Source organism: Stegostoma tigrinum, chromosome 15 (assembly GCF_030684315.1).
Source record: "Stegostoma tigrinum isolate sSteTig4 chromosome 15, sSteTig4.hap1, whole genome shotgun sequence".
NCBI classification, from domain to species: domain Eukaryota; kingdom Metazoa; phylum Chordata; class Chondrichthyes; order Orectolobiformes; family Stegostomatidae; genus Stegostoma; species Stegostoma tigrinum.
The window spans coordinates 31,465,131-31,484,073 of NC_081368.1; the positions used below are offsets into that span (position 1 = coordinate 31,465,131).

Here is an 18,943-nt window from a genome sequence, read left to right on the forward strand (position 1 = left end):
GAAAACAAAAATTTTTTTTTGAAAAAAATTGTGCAAAGATGATTGAGGTAGGTTTTTGGAAGGGTATAGCGCCATTTCAGTACCTACATGATTAGATTAGATTAGATTCCCTACAGTGTGGAAACAGGCCCTTCGGCCCAACAAGTCCACACTGCCCCTTGAAGCATCCCACCCAGACTCATCCCCCTATAACCCACACACCCCTGAACACTACGGGCAATTTAGCATGGCCGATCCACCTAGCCTGCACATCTTTGGACTGTGGGAGGGAACCAGAGCACTCGGAGAAACCCACGGAGACATGGGGAGAATGTGCAAACTCCACACAGTTAGTTGACCGTGGCTGGAATTGAACCTGGGTCCCTGGTGCTGTGAGGTTGCAGTGCTAACCACTGAGCCACCGTGCCGCCATTGAAGACAAATGACAACTTGCTTCCAGTATCACAACTTATCAGTAATTTATCACATCCGAGCCAACAAGGCTCATATGACATTTGTGCTCAGGGGAAGTTCTCACCTCTAATTACGCTAGCCTCTCATTGTGAACTTCTAATGATACTACACCACTTATCCAATATGTGTCAATATATTATCCATTTGAAGTTGCCCTATTTACACAATGATATTGTCCATCAAGAAAATAAGAGATTACATTTTAAATCTAGCTAGATAGATGGTAAATTAGAAATTTGCCTGTTACACTATAAAACTGAATGCATTATAAACTATTTTTTCCATTCAACTTGCTGATAAATAGAGAACATATTTACCTTTGAACTGAACTTTTCAGGTCATCAGCTAAAACCGTACTTAAAAGTGGGGATGCATTTTTTTACAGTGACCTCAAATTAACTCCTGCAAGATTTATGTTTGGAATGTAGCAGGAAGAAATTCTTTACACATGAATCACAGGCCAACTTATAGATTCTGGAGCATCTCTGATGGTCTTGGTTAAGGAAGACAGGGGTGAAGATGGAAGTTCTCTTTCCAAGTCGTGTGAGCAGAATCCAAAAGCACTAACAACATTAGTAGTTGTGCTGTCAATTACAGGAAAATTATCGCAAGGTCCAGAAAATATTACAGGGAGAACTTCAGTGGACTCATACATAGCAAGAATATGTAGTGTCTCCTATTTGTCAGGCCTGTTGCTTCATTACTTCCTCCAATTTTATCCCTTCAAAAGGAAAAAGCAACATTTGGCATAAAGAATAACACAATGGGTCAGACTCAACTGGAGTACTGCACCCAGAACACCCAAATTTTCCCATTATTGGATGTAATAGGAACCAGACAATAGATTTGAGATGATTGGAACAAGAAAACATGTCATGCAGGGAGTGGTCAATTCAATCATCACTTTCAGAAAATAATTGGATCATGATTTGAAGCAGAATGTTTTGAAGGGCTACAGAGAAAAGCAGGGAAGTAGCAAGAGGTAGATTGCATCTACAGAGAGCTAAAGCAGTTTCAGGGCCAATTGGCTTATTTCTGTACTGTGGCCATTGTATCATTCTATGAAAAACAAACACCCACATTTCTGGGCAGATATGGTTGAAATGGGCTCAGATATTCAAATTAATATTTTTGCATGTTTTCTTAATGTGGGTCTATTTCTACTTTATCTTGTCAAAATTAAGCAGATGTTGTGAAATGTTCAGCTATGGTGAAGCACTTTGCTTGTTGTAAATACGATCCTGATCAGTTTAAATCATTTTTGTTTGGATTTTAGGCATGGCATTTAGACAGCTTCATACTAATCAATTACACTATCCCAGACATGGACACTATCCCATCATGCATTTTATATACAAGGGGTTCATCAATCACAAGGCTGGGTAACCCAGAGACCTCATCCATCAAACAGTTACATCCCTTTCATCTAATGATCTGTCAATCATATTGTCGTTACCACTTTTTGACTGTAGGTTACAATTGTAAATGAATATATCCAGTAAGAAGCAAAAGAGAAGCTGAACAGGATTTCCAGAATTCAAATATAAAATTTGTGGTTTATAAAATGAATTTCAACTTAATTTTCAAATATGTTGAATCTGTTTTTCTTTGCTTGAAATCATCTTTCACTTTTGTAAGATTACTGCTTACATGTTTTTGGAATGCTGATGCATTCACTAACATGACATCAGCTTCCTGTCTCATGCAAGTAGTTGATATTTGACCCTATGTTACTTCCTTCTGAAGTTAAAAACACAATGAAACACTTTGATAATTCTTTGTTGGGCTGAAATGTACTAATTTAGGCCATCATTACAGACTTTGAGGTCTACAGCACAGACAAGGTTAGATTAATGCTGGTGAACTGTCTATTCTATGAACTGTGGGAAGTCCAATAAATTTAAGTTGTTGGAGTTCTACCGGACTATAGACCTGCTCTCTCATTAGGGACAGATGACTGGTGGTGGTTTAGTCCAAGGGTCAACATGCCTCAGGCAAGGAGAGAAGTTGAGAAGGAAAATTCTTTATGGTAATCTTACAGTTGTGTCAGAGGAGATTTGTACTGGTGGCATACATGCGAAAGAGAGAGGCTGTGCTATAAGCATAGAATTATAGAACCCTGGCAGTATGTAAACAGGCCTTTTGGCCCAACAAGTCCACACCAAACCTCAGTGCATCCCACCCAGACTCATCCCCCTATAAGCCATCTAATCTACAAATCCCTACGGTCAATTTAGCACGGCCAATTCACCTAACCTCCACATCTTTGGACTGTGGAAGGAAACCAGAGCACCTCAAGGATATCCACACAGACACAGGGAGAATGTGCAAACTCGACACAGACAGTTTCCTGAGGCTGCTATTGAACCTGGGTCCCTGGCACTGTGAGGCAGCAGTGCTAACCACTGAGCCATCCCGCTGCCCTCTTAAATCAATAGAAAATAAAAGGAAAGCACATCTCAGCATAACTGGTACATGAATGGTTGTTTGGACAGCTGGAGATTAGTAGCCTACCTGATCGAGTATAGGGACAGAACACCATAACAGAGTAAATTCATGCGGTACACAGCTGGTTAAAAAAAAAGGTACTCCGGTTCCAAGAGCAGGTCAGGGACTGGGAATCCTGCAATGAATATGTCACCTCCCAACATGCCAAAGCCTGACCACCATCTAAATTAGAAATGCTCTGAACTTACTTGGTCGAACACAATTTGAAAAATACAAGAATCTTAGAACAGTACAGCACAGAACAGGCCCTTCAGCCCACAATGTTGTGCCGACCATTGATCCTCATGTATGCACCCTCAAATTTCTGTGACCATATGCATGTCCAGCAGTCTCTTAAATGACCCCAATGACCTTGCTTCCACAACTGCTGCTGGCAACGCATTCCATGCTCTCACAACTCTCTGTGTAAAGAACCCGCCTCTGACATCCCCTCTATACTTTCCTCCAAACAGCTTAAAACTATGACCCCTCATGCTAGCCATTTCTGCCTGGGAAATAGTCTCTGGCTATCAACTCTATCTATGCCTCTCATTATCTTGTATACCTCAATTAGGTCCCCTCTCCTCCTCCTTTTCTCCAATGAAAAGAGACCGAGCTCAGTCAACCTCTCTTCATAAGATAAGCCCTCCAGTCCAGGCAGCATCGTGGTAAAACTCCTCTGAACCCTCTCCAAAGCATCCACATCTTTCCTATAATAGGGCGACCAGAACTGGACGCAGTATTCCAAGTGCGGTCTAACCAAAGTTTTATAGAGCTGCAACAAGATCTCACAACTCTTAAACTCAATCCCCCTGTTAATGAAAGCCAAAACACCATATGCTTTCTTAACAACCCTGTCCACTTGGGTGGCCATTTTAGGGGATCTATGTATCTGCACACCAAGATCCCTCTGTTCCTCCACACTGCCAAGAATCTTATCCTTAATCCTGTACTCAGCTTTCAAATTCGACCTTCCAAAATGCATCACCTCGCATTTATCCAGGCTGAACTCCATCTGCCGCCTCTCAGCCCATCTCTGCATCCTGTCAATGTCCCGCTGCAGCCTACAACAGCCCTCTATACTGTCAACGACACCTCCGACCTTTGTGTCGTCTGCAAACTTGCTGACCCATCCTTCAATCCCCTCATCCAAGTCATTAATAAAAATTACAAACAGTAGAGGCCCAAGGACAGAGCCCTGTGGAACACCGCTCACCACTGGCTTCCAGGCAGAATATTTTCCTTCTACTACCACTCGCTGTCTTCTGTTGGCCAGCCAATTATGTATCCAGGCAGCTAAGTTCCCCTGTATCCCATTCCTCCTGACCTTCTGAATGAGCCTACCATGGGGAACCTTATCAAATGCCTTACTGAAGTCCATATACACCACATCCACAGCTCAACCCTCATCAACTTTTCTAGTCACATCCTCAAAAAACTCCATAAGGTTTGTGAGGCATGACCTACCCCTCACAAAGCCGTGTTGACTGTATTTGATCAAGCCATGCTCTTCCGGATGGTCATAAATCCTATCCCTCAGAATCCTTTCTAACACCTTGCAGACAACAGACGTGAGACTTACTGGTCTGTAATTGCCGGGGGTTTCCCTATTTCCTTTCTGAAAGAGAGGAATTACATTTGCCTCTCTCCAGTCTTCAGGTACGACTCCAGTGGAGAGCGAGGATGCAAAGATCTTCGCAAGTGGCAAAGCAATTGCATTTCTCGCTTCCCAAAGCAGCCGAGGACAAATCTGGTCCGGGCCTGGCGACTTGTCAATCTTAATGTTTGACAAAATTTTCAGCACATCAGCTTCCTCTATCTCTATCCATTCCAGCATGCACACTTGCTCTTCAAAGGTTTCATTCACTACAAAGTTTGTTTCTTTCGTAAAGACAGAAGCAAAAAACTCATTTAGGGCTTCTCCCACCTCCACAGACTCCACACACAAGTTTCCTATGCTATCCCTGATTGGCCCTACTCTTTCTTTGACCATTCTCTTATTCCTCACATAAGTGTAAAATGCCTTTGTGTTTTCCCTAATTCGTTCTGCCAAGCCTTTCTCATGCCCCCTCCTGGCTCTCCTCAGACCATTTTTGAGCTCCTTCCTTGCCTGTGTGTAATCCTCTCTATCTGAACTTGACCCTAGCTTCCTCCACCTTATGTAAGCTACCTTCTTCCTTTTCACAAGAAGCTCCACCGCGCTCGTCATCCGAGGTTCCTTTATCTTACCCCTTCTTGCCTGTCTCAGAGGGACATATTTACTCATCACTCGCAACAACTGTTCCTTAAACAGTCTCCACATGTCTATAGTTCCCTTACCATGGAACAATTGCTCCCAGTCCATGCTTCCTAACTCATGTCTAATCGCATCATAGTTTCCTCTTCCCCAATTAAATATCCTCCCATTTTGCCTAATCCTCTCCTTCTCCATTGCTATGTAGAATGTGAGGCAGTTATGGTCACTATCACCAACATGCTCTCCCACCACAAGATCTGATACCTGCCCCGGCTCGTTTCCGAGCGCCAAGTCTAGAATGGCCTCTCCCCTCGTCGGCCTTGACACAACTCAGGAGAAAGCAGCATACTTGGTTGTCACCAATCCACAAACATTCACTCCCACCACCACCACTGATCTGTAGCAGCAACAGCAATGTCTACTATCTTCAAGAAACACATCAGAAATTCACCAAGTCAGTTTGAACAGTACCTTGCAAACCCAAATCACCACCAGCTAGAAGAATAATCTGAGCAGGTAGAAGGGGACGCCACTACCTGCAAGTTCTTCTTCAAGCCATTCACCACCCTGACTTGGAAATATATCACCATTCCATTAACATCTGTGAGTCAAAGTTCCTCAACTCCCTCCCTGCTGTTATTTTAGGTTCCCGACACCAAATGCACTGTGGTGATTCAAGAAGACATCTCACCATTGCCTTCTCAAGACAGTTAGACATTGACAACAAATGACTGCCCAATCAGTGTGGCTCATATGCCCAAAATTAATTAAAATAAGCCCCTAGCAGGCTGACCAACCCATCCTGAAATCCAAAATGGATACAAGAGCTGATGCCAGTGATTAATCACTAAGCATTTAAAAAGATATGTTTCCTGACTAATGACACCGCTTCGTACCATCTACAAAAGACAATCTCACAATGTACAATGGATTATCAAATCTCTGAAGTGACATGGAAGCACACTGAGATGTCAATCTGCAAGTTTGGCATGGATTTCCAATATCTTTCACCTGATAGATGTCAATAGTCCAGCAATGACAAGACTACCAGTCTGTACACCTCAGAACCACAATGGTTCATGTGATTTAAACAAACCTACTGTGACACAAAAACCAAGTGTGGTGCAATTGAGTCAGTCATGAAGATCAAAAAGAATCATGAGAGGAGACAATGGCCTTGTGGTATTATCACTAGACTGTTATTCCAGAGACCCAGCTAACATTCTGGGGACCTGGGTTCAAATCTTACCACAGCAGATGGGGAATTTGAATTCGATAAATATCTGGAATTAAGTATCTAATGAATACCATGAATCCATTGTCAATTGTCAGGAAAAAACCACCTGGTTCACTAATGTCCTTTCAGCCAGGAAACTACCATCCTTACCTGGTCTGGCCTACATATGATTCCAGACCCATAGCAATGCAGTTGACTGTTAACTTCTCTCTGGGGAATTAGAGATGGGCAATAAATGTTGCTGAGCCAGCAATGCCCTCATCCTGTGAAAGAGTAAAGGAAAAAAAATCCACACCGTTCTGACATGATCGGCAATTTTAAGCCATGTGACAATGTATCTCAAAGACAATGCAATTCTGATGCTGCTTGCAGACAGCTGGCACAGGTATGAGGGGCAGAATGGGGTCCTTTTGTGTTGATATGGTACTCAATGCTAGATTCCTCAATCAAGCAACATTAAGCCAGCTCCTGTCAACTGTGCCACCTCCCAAGTTCACAAGCAAACCCAACCATAGGAATGGTATGAGGCCTTTAAGTGGGCATCAATTGCCAATCAAGTGCTTTACTTGTGTCCGGACAGGAAAGCCATTTATGAGCTTTCCCACTCTAGATTTAATCATATAGGGTTGGAAGGTAGCAAGATCACCATCCGCTCAGTCAATTAAATTTCTCCCTCCCTGTCACACCTCTCCCCAGCCACCACCATCTACAAGCTGTCCACTAGCAGCAGCAATTATATTCTATCCCTGCACTTTACTGAACCACAGTGCTTATATTTTTATACTTCCTTCCCCGATTCCGTCACATGTTATTGTGGCTCTTGCCAGCCTAATAAATGATATGTTCATGCTTCTGGGAGGGATCACTTTTCTTCATTTTGCATTCCGCAAATTTCTCCTTTCTGATTTTACAGGAGAAATTCAACCAAATCATTTTCTTCCTATATACCATTTTATATTTACAAAGTCTTATATATGTGTCTGGAATTGGAACATGTGCACCAACTGCTGTCTGAATCTTGCTTGATTTGCACCAGTTCTAAAAATACCAATGCAAGCTGTTACGATGAGAATCTATTGTATCTACTAAGCTGAATCCAGTCATAACTGTGGTTCTTTATGTTCACCTTCCTGTAATTAAAGCAGCTTTATGGTTCTCAGCTGGCCTTATCTCACAGCGTATTTGTTCAGTCCACCTTCACTGAAGAAACCCACTTATAAAGGACCTCGCCATCAATCTGACGATAAAAGGATGTTAATGGTAAATTCTTTGGTTATGCTACTGTACAATCAGATAGTGAGCAATATGACTCAACTCCCACAAAAGTGGGCAATGAAACTGTTGACAGGAACTACTCATGCCACTAAACTCAAGAGGTATCTATGGCGACCCCAAGCCTGTTACATTTGTTGTGTACATTAATGGACACCTGGGAAGTACAGAATGAGACTCTTTTGTGAAGCCCCTTCACAATAATATTCGCCTGCTGAAGTTTGTTGCCAGAAATGTTCACTCTCACTTACTGTTACAAGAGAACTGCAACAAACATATGTGGCACCCCAGCACACCACTTCAAAAGAGAATATTAGCAGCAAGAAGTAAAAAACTGAGAGGTCATCTTGTAGATGCTGCAGAGCATAAAACAAACATTAAGCAAACATCTACAAAGTCTGATCAGTATTCACCAAGTTAACTTTCTAAATCTTTTTCAAGTACCACAATAAAGTGTTCAAACCATTAGTCTGAGTGGAAGGAGTTTTTCTAGTCTTGAAACTTAATGGAACAATAAATGATCCTTTTACCTCAAGGTCTGCAAAACAACACTTCAGTTAGTTACGTTTTATTATCACTGCCAGCTGGGAATTTCAAGGTTCTTCCTCTAACCTGGGTAAGTGGACTATAAATGATTTCAAGATCTATCAAAAGCAGTTTCAACAGTTTTTTTTTATATAAGCATGTTTTCAATTGTTTCCCTCTTTTTGTTGCAATCTGATTTTAAACTTTTTTTTAAGTAGTGCTCTTTTTTAAGATAGTTCCCAACTATTTCAAACTGTGTTTCCTTTTGGTAGGGTACATATTTATTCATAAATCATGGATTTGTTGATCATTTCAGTTAGCCAACAGCATCTATTATTAAATGTAACTGAAGATGATTTCAAATATTTTAGAATGGACAATGGAAATCCAAAATCAACTAAATCTTGTTGACAGATATAACAAATATTTTGTACACCAGTTTAGGTACTCAAAGTGAATGACATTTTATGAAATTATGATTTGTTCTATATTGGCATGTTATTGTGTTTGCTGAGTTCAGAGATTTGATGCTGGCATTCAGCAAAATCAATACAATTGACAAACTGTTTCATATTGGCAAATTCCATAGACCTTGAAAATGGTTCGTATGAATATTAGCATATGATACTTAATGCTTGTGCATAAAATTCTTTGTTCAGCACTTTAATAGAACATTTGTGCTATAAGTACTCCAAACAGGTTACCACCTCCACCAACATGGCACAACACAAAATCTAAATTCTTAAAGTGTCATAACTCTTGATTGAGGGTAAATTTAAAATTATGAAACATGCCAAAGTGTAAATTAGATTGCTCATCAAAGACATTCTGATGACAGCTCCCACTGCCCTATATTACTCGTTAAAGCAGTTGTCAGAGCATTTTTCTTTTCTATTAATTCTACAGGTACTGCTGATGGGTCTATCAACCTCCCTGATGGAGAGGGCAACATCAACCACAATGCTACACAACCCTGTCATGGCAACTTCTGCAAGACATGTCAAATCTCTGACACAGGCACGATCATCACACGTAGGATCACCACCCACCATGTGCACAGTAGATGCTCATGTGACTCGGCCAACTTTGACTATATCATTTGCAGCAGGCAAGGGTGCCCTAAGGCATGGTATATTGGCAAAACCATGCAGATGCCATAAAATTGGATGAATGGACATTGCACACAGCAATCACTAAACAGAGATGTTCCATCCCAGTGGAGGAACACTTCAGTGGTCAAGGGCATTCAGCCTTAGATCTTTGGGTAAGCATCATCCAAGGCAGATTCAGGATACACAACAACACAGAGTTGCCGAACAGAGGCTGATAGCTGAGTTGAGTACCCATGAGGACGGCCTCAACCAGGATCTTGCATTCATGCCACACTACAGATCACCCCATGACACTATACACTGTCACACACACACACACACACACACACACACACACACACACACACAAACACAAACACACACACACACACACACACACACACACACACACACACACACACACAAATCTATGTGGTGAATTTGTATTTGAGATACATTCTAGTTTGTTCAAAAAGCACACAATTTATAGACAGTCAGTCAATGTGGCATTTTATAAACTCCTACTTTAGAAGTAAAACCAGTCTGACTCCAAAAGAAAACACAAACAAATTCTGAACAATGTCTCCAGCTCCATACTGTGTTATCTCACAACTGACATGCATTGTCTAACCGAAAATGCCACCACTTCTTTACAGTAATAAAACCTTTAGTTCTCTCACGACAGTGGCTCGAAAGAAACTTGGGTATTTATGTACATAATAATCAATTAAAACTTTCTAACTGATGAAAGATTTAAAAGCATCTTAAGTTTGTTTAATACATCCTGATCAGTCGTGTGGCCCTTTGAACTTTTACTTCTTAATTCTGTGCTCTGTTTGCTTCTTTCTCAGTTCACCTGAGCTCCGAAAGCTTGTGATTTCAAATAGTTTTGTTGTGATTTTGTTGCTGTATAACCTGATGTATGTGACGTCTGACCTTGCCAACCCCAGTTCAACGCCAGCACTTCCGCATCATGGCACCATGATGATGAACAATAGTTTTTTTTCATGATGACTTATGTCATAATTTTATATTTTTGCTTTGACTTTCAAGATGCTCCTAAGTGATACAACAATTTCCCAATGATTTCATAATTTTCAATATTCCTATGAAAGAAAACAAAATTCGCTGTGCGAATGTATTATGGCACAGAATAGAGCAAAGTTTTTATTTTGCCGTAGGCCTGTCACATTATAATGACTTCGTAAGAACAACTTGTACACTTGGATATGTTTGGCAGTTGTCTACAGAGCTACTTAACTGCTAAAAATGGTTCAGCAAGAGAAATGCGCATCTCTTTTCTGTAATGACACATATATCAGATTGTGAAAAATTACAGGATTAAGAATTAAATGGAAACAAGTTATCTAACCTGTATTTTTAAAAAACCTCTACAAATCCAGCAATGTCACCTTACAGTTCATTCTGGATTTAATAACACAAAGACAAGGATAAAATCCCAAATTTATCTTCTCTTACTAATATTTGGAATCCTGGCATTTATTTTCTAAATACATTTTTTTAAAGTTTGAATTGAATGATAGACTGTATTCCTCAAAACAGTCACCTTAAAACTCAATGTCACTTGCAGTTACAGATATGAAACTTGATTTTACTTCCTGGTTGGGATGCACAGAGGAGTGTGAAATCCAGCTCAACGATCTTTAGAGATGACCATCTGTACTTCTGATTTTTGGTTGGGGCAATGAGGCGAGTGGGATGGACACTTGACTCTTGCCAAAGGTCCCACAATGCTCTCCCACAAGAGATACCAGATGCCCCATCCACAAGGTGTCCTGGAACCATATCTGCAGAGTCACCTCTGCTCTATGCAGTGTAGAGTGGTTTGTTAATGCGCTTACCTCATCTAAACTCTGCCATCAGGTTATAAACATTCAGGACTTCAAAATCTAAATTGAGCCGAGGCAATGTTCATTGAACATAGACCAGTAAAGCATAGTACAGGCCCTTTGGCCCGTGATGTTGTGCTGACCTCTTTTCCGACTAAGATCAATCTACCCTGCATACCCTACATACTACTATCCTCCATATGCCTATCCAAGTGTCACTTAAAAGTCTCTAAAGTATCTGACTCTACTACCACTGCTGGCAGCGCATTCCACACACCCATCAACCTCTGTGTGGAGAGCCTACCTCTGACATCTCCCCTATACCTTCCTCCAATCACCTTAAAATTATGCCCCCTTGTAATGGTCATTTCCATCCTGGGAAAATGTCTCTGACTGTCCACTTAACCATGCTTTTCATCATCTTGTGAACCTCTATCAAGTCTCCTCTCAGCCTTCTTCAGTCCAATGAAAAATGCCTGAGCTCCCTCAACCTTTCCTCATAAGACCTCCCCTCCAGTCCAAACAGCATACTGGCAAATCTCCTCTGCACCCGCTCTAAAGCTTTCACATCTTTCCTATAATGAGGCGACCAGAACTGAACACAATATTACAAGTGTGGTCTAACCAGGGTTTTATAGCGCTACAGCATAACCTCCCAGCACTTTAACTCAATTCCCCTGCCAATGAAAGCCAACACACCATGCACCTTCCTTACAATTCTTTCAACTTGGATAGCAACTTTGAGGGATATATGGATGTGGACCCCAAGATCCCTCTGTTCCTGCACACTGCCAAGAAATCTGGAAACCAAACAATCTCACGCTGGGAGTGGACATATACAGCAATGATAGCTTTACTACCTTTGAGCCAGGATGGGTTCAAATTCCACCTACTTCAGTTGTATGTTAATGAAATCTCTCAAAAAAAATGATTAGAAAGTGTCTGTAAAGTTGGGGGCTGGTAAAGTTCTGCTAATGGTGTACTAACTGTTCATTTCCTCAAAATGAAGGTGCAACTTGGTGAAAACGTCACCACCATCTCATCACTGAGTTCTGTGAGATAGAAGATTGATCTGATTGGATACTCTTTGCTATATCTGGAGAGTGATTGGTTTCCAGGTGCAGCAAAAGATGAGAAGGGAGTAGAAATATGTGGTCCAGATTGTAAGTGTAGGAATGATGACATTGTGTAGTGTTGGTACCAGCCATTCCACCTTCCTTTCCCTTCACAAGTTGCACAGAGAGTACTCTAAATGTCTCATGCTAAATTTTGCAGTAGGTCTCTTTGTAGACAGAAGAATCTCTAAAGGTTTGATAGGATCTCTGAAAATTCTGACTGTGTATGCACCAGGGAGTAGTAAGGTGTTTCAAGCTAAAAATTGACAAACATGATGATAGAAACTGGACTTTGCAATGGCAGACCTTTGAGGCATGTGGTTATGCTTATTTCTATCTTAAGTGTCTGTAAAATTATTCAGGTGAACTTATCACTGTCCTCTCACCAGCCCCAGTTCAACCTGTCCACAATTTTACTGGGAATAGTCAAGACCTAGGACAATCCATCAGACTTCACCATAACCAAGGCCTTTAGGTAACCAAATCTTGGCACCTTAAGGGTCACTCCCCATCTTGACTCCTATTTGTGGTGGGATATGAACTCATTGATGGGTGTGAAAAAATGCAGGTGTCTTACTGGAGCTTGGGGTGGGAGTTAGGAATGTTATAAAGTGGAGGTTGATGCCTCCCCTTATTACTAAAACTGAAACACCCAGAGAGGAGCACCTCATCCTATAATTTGTCAGAAGTATGAGAAGGTAGGTAATCCACTCTTTTCAGCAACTTCTAGTAGTTAAGAAAAATAAACCTCTGATAATTGTTTTGCAATCAACAAGTAACAAATTAATTATCTAACTCAGTGAACAATTAAACTAAATTATTAAAAAACCAAATAAACACTTCCTAACTATTAATTATTCACAGATAAAATAAGGTTATAACTCTTTACTGTTCCAATAAATACAAGTACCACTTATACAAAATAAAGAAAAACCCAAAAAGTAGAATTTAGCCTCTTGAAATTACAGCCAGGTTTCATGACTTCCAAAATGTTCTGTGCCTTCTCAGGAATGTCTCTGCTGTCAAATTCTTCTGTCAGGATTATTAACTAATTGCGCTTTAGGTACCTTAGACTTAGATGGTGCTTTCTGTGAAATTTAAAGAAGGCTGTGAGACCTAGAAATTCTGTCTTGAGAGCTGAGAATTATCAACTCTTGCAGATGACAGTTGACTCTCCTGTCTATGCCTAACTGCCCTTCTTTTATGCCTTTGATGACATATTTGGGGAAGCATAGTGGGTCAGTGGTTAGTTCTGCTGTCTCAGTGTCAGGGGCCTGGGTTCAATTCCACCCTTGGGTGGCTGTCTGTGGAGTTTGCACTTTCTACTCGTGCCTGCGTGGGTTTCCTCTGGGTGCTCTGGTTTCTTCCCACAGTCCAAAGATGTGCAGGTTAGGTAGAATGGCCATGCTAAGTCGGCCATAGTGTTCAAGGATGTACAAGCTAGGTGGATTAGTCATAGGAAATGCAGGGTTATAGGGATAGGTTGAGGGATGCGTCTGTGCGGGATGCTGTTAAGAGGGTCAGTGTGGACGCTTTGAGGGAATAGCTTGTTTCCACGCTATAGGGATTCTATGATCAATATTCACTACAATAAGATGTTGTCAAAAGCATCAGATTTAAATTTAGAGGTAACAGAGTGTGGATCTGGAAGAACACATCAGGCCAGGCAGCATCAGAGGAGCAGGAGTGTTGATGTTTCAGGTTGGGAGCCTTCTTCAGAAATGGGGAGGTGGAAGGGAGTTTGAAAATAAATAGAGGGAGGAGTGGGGTTGTGGTAGGTGGAATCGTGATAGGTGAATGGAGGTAGGGAGTGGTTGGGATTGGTCAGTGAGTTGGGAAGGGTGAATAGGTGGGAGAGAATGTGGACAGGTTCTGCCAGGTCAAGGAAGCCGGGATGAGAGGGAGGGTTGGTCATGGGATGAAGCCAGGGATAGGGAAATTTTAAAACTGGTAAATTCCATATTTTGGCCATTGGGCTACAGGCTCCCAAGGCGGAATATGAGGTGCTGTTCCTTCAGTTTCCGGTTATACCACCTGCAAGCTAGAGGATCAGCACCTCACGTTCTGCCTTAGGAACCTACAGCCCAATGGCCTAAACGTGATTTTTACCAGTTTCAAAATCTACCCCCGGCCTCATCTCATGACCAACCCTCCCTCTCATCCCCATCACCTGGCCCTGTCACAACTTGCCCATCTTCTCTCCCACCTATCCACCCCACCTACCTCACTGACCAATCCTCACATACATTCCCTTAGCACCATCACACCTACCTTCCCCAGTCCAACCCTTCATCTCTCTATTTAATCCTTCCCCCTTCACATTTCTGAAGGAGGGTCCCAACTTGAAACATCAACTTTCCTGCTCCTCTGATGCTGCCTGGCCTGCTGTGTTCCTTCACCTCCACATTGTATTATCTCTGACTCTAGCATCTGCAATTCTTAGTATCTCTGAGAGATTTAAATTTAATTGTTTTTTGGTATCCAGCTGCCTGGTTCAAATTAAGTAACAAAACTCAAAACTTGTGTCTTGATAACAGAACTGCTGCGTGGTGTGCTGACTGTATAGCCTTTTGGTGTAAATGCTCCATGTTGGGTGCTCTGTGCACCTGCAAACCCACAAGTTGCTGCCCACAGGCATCCTTATTGAATCTCTGAGCATTGAAAAAGTACATCACCTTTTAAAGGGACTATGCACTGCTTTTCCCCTTAGCATTTTACCAACACCAAATTCTAACGACCTGCTTTCCAATCCGCAAATACTCCACCCAACTTCACAACAGGAGGAAATGGCATCCATTACGGGCCCTCTTCCAAGATTTCATCTCCACTGAATGTCCTTCAACCCTTCTCTCTCCCCCAACGTGTTCCTTCCATGCTTACCATTCAAATCCCAGCTCCCCAGTTCCTTTCTCTGTAATGATGAAACAGACTATGACTTTCACCCTTCATTAAGTTACCACAGCAATACAGACTGCTTTAGATACTTTTATGTCATTGATATTTTAACACCTAGAATTAACCTGATCTAAATCTCATTAAAATTTTACAAGAGATTCCAACACTGCAGTGTCGAAGAGAGAGCTTTGGAATTGCCTCAGTTGCTGCTCACGTTTTTATAGTTCACCTCTTCTTCAATCTATACTTCCCTTGATTCTTGAAATTGTATTTTAGTCATTACTTGCGGTTAGAAGTACAACGTTTTCACAGGTAGCTATCTTCAACAATCTGGTATTGCCCTTGCATTCCTCCAAACAGTAGTATTTCTCAGATATACAAAGCAAACTTACTTCACCCTCATTCAGTTGTACTGAACTATTAATGGCATACAACGTCTTCCAAGCCCCCTCAGATCCTTGAGATTTTTCTATGCCCTTCACAGGCCCACCAAATCTGGCAAAGAGTCTGTAAAAAGTCTTTGAATTTGGAGCATGAACTCTCATTCTCAATTGATGCTGCTAGACCTGCTGTGTTCTTCCAGCATTTTCCGCTTTTCTTTTATGCACTCAGCTGCAAAACCTGGATCCCCAGGCTTCTCCTGAGACCTTATGGTTTGGAGTTTGCAAAAGTAACACTGTCCATGATGGACCCCTTTCTTCCTGAATACCTGACTGATTAGCGATCCAAAGCATAGCAGCTGACTCCTCTCGCTACCCCTAGTCAATTGACGGAAATTGTCTTTTCAGTAACCCTTGAACTGTTTGAGTAAACTGTTGAGAATCTTGTGACATGACCCATCTTTGTTTTTTTTAGGCAGTACTTAATGTAACTGATATTTTGGAACATTCTGATGTAATAATACTTTGGAACTGCCTGTCTCTTACATGTTAGAATATTCACTGATTGCTGGCTTGTATGGTACAAAAACATACAAAAGAAGGTTTAATCTCATGTCAGCATTTGAATGGAAGCGATGCTGCAGCTTTGACCAATTTTTCAAGGTCAGGCTGGAGGTCATTTTATAGGAAACTGCTACTTTCTTCTAATGCCAGGAATAAACCCAGCCAATGTGAAAACCTCTGCTCGTAGGTATGCAAGAGTAGATTAATGTACTGAATGCAGAATCCTGGCAGCACTGCCACAAATAAATGAATGACTTCACTAGAATTATGGAGGGAAGAGCCCTACTCACATTTTTCTTATTCTATTAGACCAGAACTAGCAATGGTTTTGATACATGTGTATTTTTATCCACCTTCCAAATACCTTCTCCTGCACTTCTCATCGCTCTTCAAATACAATAATAGACTTCATTCAATCTTCTCCTGTTGTTATTAGCAAACACTGCACCCGCCGTTCTCCTCACTTCCTCAGACCATGGCTGTGCATTCATATCAGAAACTTATCTTGACAACTACATCTTCACAAACTTCAACTGCACAAATATTAACAAACTTATTTTCTTCTTGCAAGAGAATCTGGCAATCAACAAGGAGGAGACACAAATAAGAAGAAGAAGGCCATTTACCCTTTTGATTGGAAGAGGCTGCCATGGATATTGCAGACATTGTATACATCTGAGGTGCTGTGATTGGAAAGTCTGGAGAACCTGGGTGTTATCTGTTTTTCTCTCAATTTTGATGAAATCTCTCTGCTTTTTCAGAATCTACTACAACAAACTGGTTGTTGGACAAGATCTAGTCTGGAAGCATGGAAGTTATGAAGGAACTGAGATGTTTGTGAAATGTGGATCCTGCTACCGTGACTAAATCATGGTAGGAAGGCCTATGGATGGCTTGTCTATCTGTTGTGCTCGAAACTGATGCCTTTAACCAAGCGACTAATTCTGGCATCAATTCTGTTCTGAGAAGAAGGTTCATATAGACTGCAACAATTCAAAGTGATAATGCGAACTGCAGATGCTGGAGAATACAAGATAACAAAGTGTGAAGCTGGATGAACACAGCAGGCTAAGCAGCATCTCAGGAGCACAAAAGTTGACGTTTCAGGCCTAGACCCTTCATCAGAGAGGGGGGTGGGGTGAGGGTTCTGGAATAATAGGGAGAGAGGGGGAGGCGGACCGAAGATGGAGAGGAAAAAAGATAGGTGGAGAGGAGAGTATAGGTGGGGAGGTAGGGAGGGGATAGGTCAGTCCAGGGAAGACGGACAGGTCAAGGATGTGGGATGAGGTTAGTAGGTAGGAAATGGAGGTGCGGCTTGCGGTGGGAGGAAGGGATGGGTGAGAGGAAGAACAGATTAGGGAGGCAGAGACAGGCTGGGCTGGTTTTGGGATGCAGTCGGGGGAGGGGAAGAGCTGGGCTGGTTGTGTGGTGCAGTGGGGGGACGAACTGGGCCGGTTTTGGGATGCGGTGGGGGAAGGGGAGATTTTGAAGCTGGTGAAGTCCACATTGGTACCATTGGGCTGCAGGGTTCCCAAGTGGAATATGAGTTGCTGTTCCTGCAACCTTTGGGTGGCATCATTGTGGCAGTGCAGGAGGCCCATGATGGACATGTCATCTAAAGAATGGGAGGGGGTGTTGAAATGGTTCGCAACTGGGAGGTGCAGTTGTTTATTGCGAACCGAGCGGAGGTGCTCTGCAAAGCGGTCCCCAAGCCTCCGCTTGGTTTCCCCAATGTAGAGGAAGCCACACCGGGTACAGTGGATACAGTATACCACATTGGCAGATGTGCAGGTGAACCTCTGCTTAAAATGGAAAGTCACCTTGGGGCCTGGGATACGAGTGAGGGAGGAGGTGTGGCGGCAAGTGTAGCATTTCCTGCGGTTGCGGGGGAAGGTGTCGGGTGTAGTGGGGTTGGAGGGCAGTGTGGAGCGAACAAGGGAGTCACGGAGAGAGTGGTCTCTCCGGAAAGCAGACCAGGGTGGGGATGGAAAAATGTCTTGGGTGGTGGGGTCGGATTGTAGATGGCGGAAGTGTCTGCAAAAATTCCACCTCCTGTTCCCAATTCCTCTGCCTCCGCTGCATCTGCTCCCATGATGAGGCATTCCACTCCCACACATCCCAGATGTCCAAGTTCTTCAAGGACCGCAACTTCCCCCCCACAGTGGTCGAGAACGCCCTTGACCGCGTCTCCCGCATTTCCTGCAACACATCCCTCACACCCCGCCCCTGCCACAACCACCCCAAGAGGACCCCCCTCGTTCTCACACACCACCCCACCAACCTCTGGATACAACGCATCATCCTCCGACACCTATACTCTCCTCTCCACCTATCTTCTTTTCTCTCCATCTTCAGTCCGCCTCCCCCTCTCTCCCTGTTTATCCCAGAACCCTCTCCCCATCCCTCTTTCTGAGAAGGGTCTAGGCCCGAAACGTCAGCTTTTGTGCTCCTGTGAGGCTGCTTGGCCTGCTGTGTTCATCCAGCTCCACACTTTATTATCTTGCAACAATTCAAAGCCCGGTATGGCTTCTTATGGGCTCCTATGGGGCAGGAATGGTTGAATCCTCATTTGAAGGCACTCATTGCTTCATTGCAAGGTACCCAGCATTTGGAAAAGCATGACTTTTGAAAGCCACTTACTTGACTCTGCTGCCAATGTTCCTGCCTTCTTCCCATGACACCATGGCTCCTTGCCCACCATTAATCACCAGTGTCTGGATCCCTCCTAGATCCAAGTTCTCTAATTGATATACAACTGGTAGAAGCCATTTTTCCACAGTGAAATAATTAGCAGCTTTTGATTGACAAGCAGCTTCAAGCACCCTGCTTTCCGAGTTA

The 18,943-nt window shown here is 42.6% G+C and overlaps 1 protein-coding gene across 4 annotated transcripts in view; it reads right to left on the minus strand.

Moving 5' to 3' along the window:
* tenm1 (teneurin transmembrane protein 1) overlaps positions 1 to 18,943 on the minus strand; it is a 2,164,854-nt gene that overhangs the window by 1,595,093 nt on the left and 550,818 nt on the right. The window lies entirely within an intron of this gene.